This window comes from Engystomops pustulosus, chromosome 5, assembly GCF_040894005.1.
Source record: "Engystomops pustulosus chromosome 5, aEngPut4.maternal, whole genome shotgun sequence".
In the NCBI taxonomy this organism is placed as follows: Eukaryota; Metazoa; Chordata; class Amphibia; order Anura; family Leptodactylidae; genus Engystomops; species Engystomops pustulosus.
In genome coordinates, this window is record NC_092415.1 from 5,371,296 (window position 1) to 5,381,875 (window position 10,580).

A 10,580-nucleotide genomic window follows, 5' to 3' on the forward strand; every position below is an offset into this window, starting at 1 on the left:
TACCGTACTGACATGATACCACCATATACTGTCCATATACCATACTGACATAATACCACCATATACTGTCCATATACCATACCGACATAATACCACCATATACTGTCCATATACCATACTGACATAATACCATCATATACTATCCATATACCATACCGACATAATACCACCATATACTGTCCATATACCATACCGGCATAATACCATCATATACTATCCATATACCATACCGACATAATACCATCATATACTGTCCATATACCATACTGACATAATACCACCATATACTGTCCATATACCATACCGGCATAATACCATCATATACTATCTATATACCATACCGACATAATACCACCATATACTGTCCATATACCGTACTGACATGATACCACCATATACTGTCCATATACCATACTGACATAATACCACCATATACTGTCCATATACCATACTGACATAATACCACCATATACTGTCCATATACCATACCGGCATAATACCATCATATACTATCCATATACCATACCGACATAATACCACCATATACTGTCCATATACCGTACTGACATGATACCACCATATACTGTCCATATACCGTACTGACATGATACCACCATATACTGTCCATATACCATACTGACATAATACCACCATATACTGTCCATATACCATACCGGCATAATACCATCATATACTATCCATATACCATACCGACATAATACCACCATATACTGTCCATATACCATACTGACATAATACCATCATATACTGTCCATATACCATACTGACATAATACCACCATATACTGTCCATATACCATACTGACATAATACCATCATATACTATCCATATACCATACTGACATAATACCATCATATACTGTCCATATACCGTACCGGCATAATACCATCATATACTGTCCATATACCATACTGACATAATACCACCATATACTATCCATATACCATACCGACACAATACCACCAAAGGCTAAGACTTTAACCTGTTCATATTGTAAGCAGAGCCCCTGGAAATGGTCAGTGACTGGACCCCCCCTTAAGGGAAACCTACCACTTCGGGTAGGGCTTATAAGCTGGACATGCCGTGCACCAGCTCAGGGTGAGCTCAAGGTGAGCTGGTGCCGGCGCTTATCTCCGTTATGTTTTTAAACAGTTTGAAAGTGTTTGAACGATTTATTAATGTTTATAGCCTTACTATCTTCCCCGCACCGGGGTCCGCGCTCGGCGCACCATGCACGCTACCACTTCCTATTCAGATGCACGCACGGTTGCGCGCATGGTGCGCCGAGCGCGGACCCCGGTGCGGGGAAGATAGTAAGGCTATAAACATTAATAAACTGTTCAAACACTTTCAAACTGTTTAAAAACATAACGGAGATAAGCGCCGGCACCAGCTCACCCTGAGCTCACCCTGAGCTGGTGCACGGCATGTCCAGCTTATAAGCCCTACCCGAAGTAGTAGGTTTCCTTTAAGTAGGGGAGCACCTGTTTTTCCAGCCTGAAATTCACATACATTCTAAACAGGTCACCAGGATGTGAGCGCAGGGTCAGGGTCCAGTCTGTAATGTGGAAGGAGAGAGGCTGTAATACACAGTCACCCCCCACAATGCATTGCTCCAGGGCTCTATGCAAATCACAATGCAGATCCTGGGACATATCATGCACACAGCGATGTCCAGCAGTGACTGCCGTGTATATCACATGGAGACTGATTCAGCTTCACATTCAGACACTTTGTAACAAAACTAACAAATAAACAAATACATTGTCTCCCTAACCTCACTGTTACTGATAGAAAGGGCTAGAAGTAGGAGGCGCTGAGCACCTACCTCCTGCCCAGATGACCCTCAGTGGTCTGGGGTGCAGGCTTCAAACCTGCAGCTGTCTAGGGACAGAGTGGTTCAATTCCACCTTCTGGGCGCAACTCACATGTTACAATCACATTTTTCATCAGACCAGGCAACGTTTTTCCAGTCTTCTACTGTCCAATTTCGATGAGCTTGTGCAAATTGTAGCCTCAGTTTCCTGTTCTTAGCTGAAAGGAGTGGCACCCGGTGTGGTCTTCTGCTGCTGTAGCCCATCTGCCTCAAAGTTGGACGTTCTGTGCGTTCAGAGATGCTCTTCTGCCTACCTTGGTTGTAACGGGCGGCGATTTGAGTCACTGTTGCCTTTCTATCAGCTCGAACCAGTCTGCCCATTCTCCTCTGGCATCAACAAGGCATTTCCGCCCACAGAACTGCCGCTCACTGGATGTTTTTTCTTTTTCGGACCATTCTCTGTAAACCCTAGAGATGGTTGTGCGTGATAATCCCAGTAGATCAGCAGTTTCTGAAATACTCAGACCAGCCCTTCTGGCACCAACAACCATGCCACGTTCAAAGGCCTCAAATCACCTTTCTTCCCCATACTGATGCTCGGGAGAACTGCAGGAGATTGTCTTGACCATGTCTACATGCCTAATGCACTGCCGCCATGTGATTGGCTGATAAGAAATTAAGTGTTAACGAGCAGTTGGACAGGTGTACCTAATAAAGTGGCCGGTGAGTGTATATAATCTGGGGACAGGGAGAAGTAGATCATGCACAGATTTCACAGTCCTGCTGCTACTGACATCATACACAATCGTCTGATTACACATCTCTGCAGGGACAGTACCTGACACTGACTGCACAGAGCACAGCAGTGTGAGGACACAATGTATGATCACACATCTATCCAGCAATATACCACACATGTGTGGTCCCCGCTCTATGGCTGGAGCGGAGGAGGTAGATGGTGGGCAGTAAGACCCTGAGAGAAGATGGAGTCCAGAAGGGCTCTAGTGTTGGTCCCTAGAGCCCCTTAGTGATGTCCAGCAGTGACTGCCGTGTATATCACATGGAGACTCATTCAGCTTCACATTCAGACACTTTGTAGCAAAACTAACAAATAAACAAAACAAATACATTGTCTCCCTGACCTCACTGTTACTGATAGAAAGGGCTATAAGTAGGAGGCGCTGAGCACCTACCTCCTGCCCAGATGACCCTCAGTGGTCTGGGGTGCAGGCTTCAAACCTGCAGCTGTCTAGGGACAGAGTGGTTCAATTCCACCTTCTGGGCGCAACTCACATTTTACACCATTCAAATACAACACTGTAACAGTGTGTGTATATACATAATCTGCGGAGGGGGAGAAGTAGAGCATGCACAGAGCACAGCAGTGTGAGGACTCACTTTTAGTGTATATGTAGATGTTACAATCCTGGAATACAAATCCAGATTTCACAGTCCTGCTGCTCCAGACATAATACACAAACGTCTGTTTACACATCTCTGCGTGGACAGTACTTGACACTGACTGCACAGAGCACAGCAGTGTGAGGACACAATGAATAATCACACATCTATCCAGCAATATACCACACGTGAGCGGTCACCGGCTCTGTGGCTGGGGCGGAGGAGGTGGACAGTAAGACCCTGAGGGATGATGGAGTCCAGAGGGGCTCTGGTGATGGTCCCTAGAGCCCCTCAGGCTTAAAACCATAATTTTTTTTACCAAGCCATTACGTGTTTTATGAGAAAGTAACAGTCAGGACTTTAGACTAGAAGTTACTGACTTAAACTGGAAAAAGGTTTCTAAAAAAGTTACAAAAACCACTTGATCAGAGCGGGAGCCTCCTATTAGAGGTTGTGAAGGATTTTGGTAAAGTTCAGGTCCATCCTGAGTGATATCTTCAGGTCGCGCTGCGATCACTACAGGGAATCTTTTCTTCCAGCGACTTTGTATAACAAATCACTTGCAGGTTCTCATTTCGGCTGATTTGGTCAATGTTGTATCATGGAGATGAATGGAGCAGAACGGTCAAGCGCGGCGCCTGCTCCATTACTCTCCGGGAGCCACAAGTGGTCTGGGGAGATAACTGGGACCCCATCAGATCCCTCGTTCTCAGTAGGGGTCTCATCACTGAGTAGGGGCTCTAGGGAGCATCACCAGAGCCCCTCTGGATTCCATCATCTCTCAGGGTCTTACTGTCCACTTCCTACCTCCTCCGCCCTAGCCATAGAGCCGGTGACTGCACATGCATGGTATATTGCTGGATAGATGTGTGATCATACGTTGTGCCCTCACACTGCTGTGCTCTGTGCAGTCAGGGTTTGGTATTGTTCCTAGAGATCTGTGTAATCAGACGTTTTTGTATTATGTCAGTAGCAGCAGGACTGTGAAATCTGGATTTATATTCCAAGATTGTAGCATCTCCAAATACACTAAAAGTGAGTCCTCACACTGCTGTGCTCTGTGCATGCTCTACTTCTCCCCCTCCCCAGATTATGTATATACACACTGTTACAGTGTTGTGTTTGAATGGTGTAAAATGTGAGCTGCGCCCAGAAGGTGGAATTGAACCACTCTGTCCCTAGACAGCTGCAGGTTTGAAGCCTGCACCCCAGACCACTGAGGGTCATCTGGGCAGGAGGTAGGTGCTCAGCGCCTCCTACTTATAGCCCTTTCTATCAGTAACAGTGAGGTCAGGGAGACAATGTATTTGTTAGTTTTGTTACAAAGTGTCTGAATGTGAGGCTGAATGAGTCTCCATGTGATATACACGGCAGTCACTGCTGGACATCGCTGTGTGCATGATATGTCCCAGGATCTGCATTGTGATTTGCATAGAGCCCTGCAGCAATGCATTGTGGGGGGTGACTGTGATTACAGACTGGACCCTGATCCTGCGCTCACATCCTGGTGACCTTTGTTCTGTGATCGCTGGAAGATGGAATCTCGGAATAATTTCCAGTATGTGCCGAGGCAGTGACATCACACATCATCCAGTGATGTCATCATATCTGCTCCCAGTTTATCGGGTCCTGAGCCGCTCACTACTGATGGACGTCTCCCATTACATAGTAACTAATATGAAGGAGCAGCGCTGCAGGGTAAAGTATGGCGGAGCTGCCTGGGTATTTCATTTAGGCAAAGTCCCCAATGGGGGGCGGGTGTTAGAAGTTGGGGAGCACAATTATAGATAAATGGGAAGAATAGAGAAGAGTATAAATTCGGCAACTCATAAAAGGGGTTTGGGAAATGATCCATTATACAGTGTATGTGGCCACTTAAAGGAGATGTCTGATGCTGTGTGGGGACCCTAGAAGGTTGGGTTAGGAGGGCAACAAGAGCTGTGGCTTAAAGAGACTCTCAACGGTCTACCCTATTAAACTTCTAGTTTCCCTGAGGTCGGATATGAAATGTTCTTTATAGAATTCTCTTTATTATGCAAAATCTCACCCCTTTACCTATAAAAAAAATCTCCCTCAAAGTTATGTGACAATGAGCAGAGAAGAGCCAAATTTACCTGAGATGAGTCAAGTTTACAGGCTGGAGGGATAGAATCACAACACTTCTATAGCACCTAGAATCATGCTGCTGGTGTCATATTAAAGATAAGAATCTCATCCTTTGGATCAGTGCCAGGAGGACATATATGTTCTGTGCAGTGGCCAGACAGGCTTCTATCCAAAGTATCTGTAGGTTTCATCAGATCCAGTCCAGAAATGCACAAACTTGTCAGGAAAAGTTATGATGGGGACAACACGACCACAAATCACCAAATAGAGAAGAGAAATATTATATAAGAAATAGATAACATATAAATGGCAGGAAATTCTACAGAAATATAAAGGAGAAAATATGGAAAAATGAAATAAAAACTGTAAATTCAGGATTGGTGATAGATTTTGCGTCCTCTGGGATGTGACTCCTGATCTGTATCTTGGATCCTGTAGTGGAGAGCGCAGTGAAGCTGAAAACCGAACCCACAAAACAATGGCGCTAATGTGCTTTGTTTAACAAATTTCACAGTATTTTGAATTTTTTTCCTGCTTCCCAGTACACGGAATGGAATTTTAAATAGAGGCAAATTGTTAAAGGGAGACAATGTATTTGTTTGATTTATTTGTCAGTTTTGGTACAAAGTGTTTGAATCTCCATGTGATATACACGGCAGTCACTGCTGGAGATAACTGAGGGGCTCTAGGGACCATCACCAGAGCCCCTGTGGACTCCATCATCTCTCAGGGTCTTACTGTCCACCTCCTCCGCCCCAGCCATAGAGCCGGTGACTGCTCACGTGTGGTATATTGCTGGATAGATGTGTGATCATACATAGCGTCCTCACACTGCTGTGCTCTGTGCAGGTGTCAGGTACTGTCCCTGGATAGATGTGTGATCATACATTGTGTCCTCACACTGCTGTGCTCTGTGCAGTCAGGGTTTGGTATTGTTCCTAGAGATCTGTGTAATCAGACGTTTGTGTATTATGTCTGGAGCAGCAGGACTGTGAAATCTGGATTTATATTCCAAGATTGTAGCATCTCCAAATACACTGGGGGTGAGTCCTCACACTGCTGTGCTCTGTGCATGCTCTACTTCTCCCCCTCCCCAGATTATATATATACACACATACGTTGTTACAGTGTTGTATTTGAATGGTGTACAATGTGAGTTGCGCCCAGAAGGTGGAATTGAACCACTCTGTCCCTAGACAGCTGCAGGTTTGAAGCCTGCACCCCAGACCACTGAGGGTCATCTGGGCAGGAGGTAGGTGCTCAGCGCCTCCTACTTATAGCCCTTTCTATCAGTAACAGTGAGGTCAGGGAGACAATGTATTTGTTTTGTTTATTTGTTAGTTTTGTTACAAAGTGTCTGAATGTGAAGCTGAATGAGTCTCCATGTGATATACACGGCAGTCACTGCTGGACATCGCTGTGTGCATGATATGTCCCAGGATCCGCATTGTGATTTGCATAGAGCCCTGCAGCAATGCATTGTGGGGGATGACTGTGTATTACAACCTCTCTCCTTCCTTATTACAGACTGGACCCTGACCCTGCGCTCACATCCTGGTGATCTTTGTTCTGTGATGGCTGGAAGATGGAATCCCGAGACAGTGACAGTGGGTTTACCCTATTAAACTTCTAGTTTCCCTCAGGTTTATATCAAACATACTTTATAGAATTCACATTCTTATGTGAAACCTCACCCCTTTACCTATAAAAAAAAATCTCCTCCAAAGTTATGTGACAATGAGCAGAGAAGGGTCAAATTTATCTGAGATGAGTCAAGTTTACAGGCTGGGGGGGGAAGGTTACTTCACTTCTATAGCACCTAGAATCATGCTGCTTGTGTCATATTAAAGATAAGAATCTCATCTTTTGGATTCAACTATGTCTTGAACTGTTTGTGTATCCAGTTCTGTAGCTCACAGAATGATAATCCAGATGCTCTCATGACCCGCACTGATCCACGCCAGGAGAACAGATATGTTCTGTGCGTTTTGAAATTTTTTCCTGCTTTACAGTACATGGCAGGTAATATTAAAAAGAGCCATTATCTGTCAGAGTCTTACTGCTACCTCCTACCTCCTCCGCCCCAGCCATAGAGCCGGTGACCACACGTGTGGTATATTGCTGGATAGATGTGTGATCATTAGAGATGAGCGAGTATACTCGTCCGAGCTTGATGCTCGTTCGAGTATTAAGGTACTCGAAATGGCTCATTGCTCGGACGAGTATTTCCCCTGCTCGAGATCGAGCATTTAATTAAAAAAACACAGTGAAGAACAATGAAGAATAGAATAAAAACAGTGAACACAGTGAACACAGGATCATTTAAGTGAAGAACACAGTGAAGAATAGATTACAGATGTTCGGCACATCTGCTATTTGTCGGGAGATACGCGCGGAACGGTGTGAACAAAATACTATGTGAAGAACAATATATATGTGTGAAGAACACATTGAAGAACACAGTGAACAGGACAGAGACATCGGGGAACAGCAGCACGGAGACACCGGGGAGCAGCAGCACGGAGACATCGGGGAACAGCAGCACGGAGACATCGGAGAGCAGCAGCACGGAGACACCGGGGAGCAGCAGCACGGAGACATCGGAGAGCAGCAGCACGGAGACATCGGAGAGCAGCAGCACGGAGACATCGGGGGAACAGCAGCACGGAGACATCGGAGAGCAGCAGCATGGAGACACCGGGGGGCAGCAGCACGGAGACATCGGAGATCAGCAGCACGGAGACATCGGGGAGCAGCAGCACGGAGACATCGGGGGAACAGCAGCACGGAGACATCGGAGAGCAGCAGCACGGAGACACCGGGGGGCAGCAGCACGGAGACATCGGAGATCAGCAGCACGGAGACACCAGGGAGCAGCAGCACGGAGACATCGGGGAACAGCAGCACGGAGACATCGGAGAGCAGCAGCACGGAGACACCGGGGAGCAGCAGCACGGAGACATCGGAGAGCAGCAGCACGGAGACATCGGAGAGCAGCAGCACGGAGACATCGGGGGAACAGCAGCACGGAGACATCGGAGAGCAGCAGCACGGAGACACCGGGGGGCAGCAGCACGGAGACATCGGAGATCAGCAGCACGGAGACATCGGGGAGCAGCAGCACGGAGACATCGGGGGAACAGCAGCACGGAGACATCGGAGAGCAGCACGGAGACATCGGGGAGCAGCAGCACGGAGACACCGGGGCAGCAGCACGGAGACATTGGGGGAACAGCAGTACGGAGACATCGGAGAGCAGCAGCACAGAGACACCGGGGCAGCAGCACGGAGACACCGGGGCAGCAGCACGGAGACATCGGAGAGCAGCAGCACAGAGACACCGGGGCAGCAGCACGGAGACATCGGGGGAACAGCAGCATGGAGACACCGGGGCAGCAGCACGGAGACATCGGGGGAAGAGCAGCACAGAGACACCAGGGCAGCAGCACGGAGACATCGGGGGAACAGCAGCAAGGAGATACCGGGGAGCAGCAGCATGGAGACACACCGGGGAGCAGTAGCACGGAGACATTGGGGGAACAGCAGCACGGAGACACCGGGGCAGCACGGAGACATTGGGGCATCACGGAGACATCGGGGCAGGGGCAGAACAGAGATACCGGGGCAGCACGGAGACACTGAGGCAGCATGGAGACATCGGTGCAGCACGGAGACATCGGGGCAGCAGAGACATCGGGGCAGCAGAGACATCGGCGGAGGGGCAGAAGGAGACACCGGGGCAGCACGGAGACATCGGGGCAGGGGCAGAACGGAGACACCGGGGCAGCACGGAGACACTGGGGCAGCACGGAGACATCGGGGTAGCATGGAGACATCGGGGCAGGGGCAGCACAGAGACATCGGGGCAGGGGCAGAACAGAGACACCGGGGCAGCACGGAGACATCGGGGCAGGGGCAGAACAGAGACACCGGGGCAGCACGGAGACACTGGGGCAGCACGGAGACATCGGGGTAGCATGGAGACATCGGGGCAGGGGCAGCACAGAGACATCGCGTCAGCACGGAGACAGCGGGGCAGCGGCAGCATGGAGACATCGGGGAGCAGCAGCACGGAGACACCGGGGAGCAGTGAAGAATAGATTGCACATGTTTCCATACATCTGCTAACTTATCAGAAGACTTTCTTTTTCAATTAAATAACACATTTTATTCCCGAACCATGGTCCCTTTGAAAAATGCTCGGGTCTCCCATTGACTTCAATGGGGTTCGTTATTCGAGACGAGCACTCGAGCATCTGGAAAAGTTTGTCTCGAATAACGAGCACACGAGCATTTTAGTGCTCGCTCATCTCTAGTGATCATACATTGTGTCCTCACACTGCTGTGCTTTGTGCAGTCAGTGTCAGGTACTGTCCCTGCAGAGATGTGTAATCAGACGTTTGGGTATGATGTCAGTAGCAGCAGGACTGTGAAATCTGGATTTATATTCCAGGATTGTAGCTTCTCCATATACACTAAAAGGAAGTCCTCACACTGCTGTGCTCTGTGCATGATCTACTACTCCCCCTGCCCAGACTATATATATACGCTGTTACAGTGTTGTGTTTCAATGTGAGTTGCGCCCAGAAGGTGGAATTGAACCACTCTGTCCCTAGACAGCTGCAGGTTTGAAGCCTGCACCCCAGACCACTGAGGGTCATCTGGGCAGGAGGTAGGTGCTCAGCGCCTCCTACTTCTAGCCCTTTCTATCAGTAACAGTGAGGTCAGGGAGACAATGTATTTGTTTTGTTTATTTGTTAGTTTTGTTACAAAGTGTCTGAATGTGAAGCTGAATGAGTCTCCATGTGATATACACGGCAGTCACTGCTGGACATCACTGTGTGCATGATATGTCCCAGGATCTGCATTGTGATTTGCATAGAGCCCTGCAGCAATGCATTGTGGGGGGTGACTGTGATTACAGCCTCTCACCTTCCACATTACAGACTGGACCCTGACCCTGCGCTCACATCCTGGTGATCTTTGTGATTTCTCCAGGGAAATGTTCTGTGATTCCTGGAAGAGGAAACAAACACAGTAAGTGCTAAATGTCATCTCTAGTGCACTGACACAGTGACATCATAATGTGGTATAGTGATGTCATCGCTGCTGGTCACCAACTACTGAGCACCTAAGAAACTGCTCACTGAAACCACTAACTTGTGTATCTAATCCTTTCCTGTGTGATACTGTCTGCTGGGCTGTGTATCTAATCCCCTCCTGTGTGATACTGTCT

At 48.0% G+C, this 10,580-nt stretch overlaps 5 non-coding genes across 5 annotated transcripts; 2 read left to right on the plus strand and 3 right to left on the minus strand.

Moving 5' to 3' along the window:
- Window positions 1-1,854: 1,854 nt before the first annotated feature.
- TRNASTOP-UCA (transfer RNA opal suppressor (anticodon UCA)) lies at window positions 1,855-1,941 on the plus strand. Its single transcript has one exon. It is a non-coding gene; the product is annotated as a tRNA-Sec (tRNA).
- A 1,094-nt stretch (window positions 1,942-3,035) lies between these two features.
- On the plus strand, window positions 3,036-3,122 carry TRNASTOP-UCA (transfer RNA opal suppressor (anticodon UCA)). Its single transcript has one exon. It is a non-coding gene; the product is annotated as a tRNA-Sec (tRNA).
- Window positions 3,123-4,384: 1,262 nt separating this feature from the next.
- Window positions 4,385-4,471, minus strand: TRNASTOP-UCA (transfer RNA opal suppressor (anticodon UCA)). The gene has a single exon. It is a non-coding gene; the product is annotated as a tRNA-Sec (tRNA).
- A 2,033-nt stretch (window positions 4,472-6,504) lies between these two features.
- Window positions 6,505-6,591, minus strand: TRNASTOP-UCA (transfer RNA opal suppressor (anticodon UCA)). Its single transcript has one exon. It is a non-coding gene; the product is annotated as a tRNA-Sec (tRNA).
- A 3,333-nt stretch (window positions 6,592-9,924) lies between these two features.
- On the minus strand, window positions 9,925-10,011 carry TRNASTOP-UCA (transfer RNA opal suppressor (anticodon UCA)). The gene has a single exon. It is a non-coding gene; the product is annotated as a tRNA-Sec (tRNA).
- Between the last annotated feature and the right edge of the window lie 569 nt (window positions 10,012-10,580).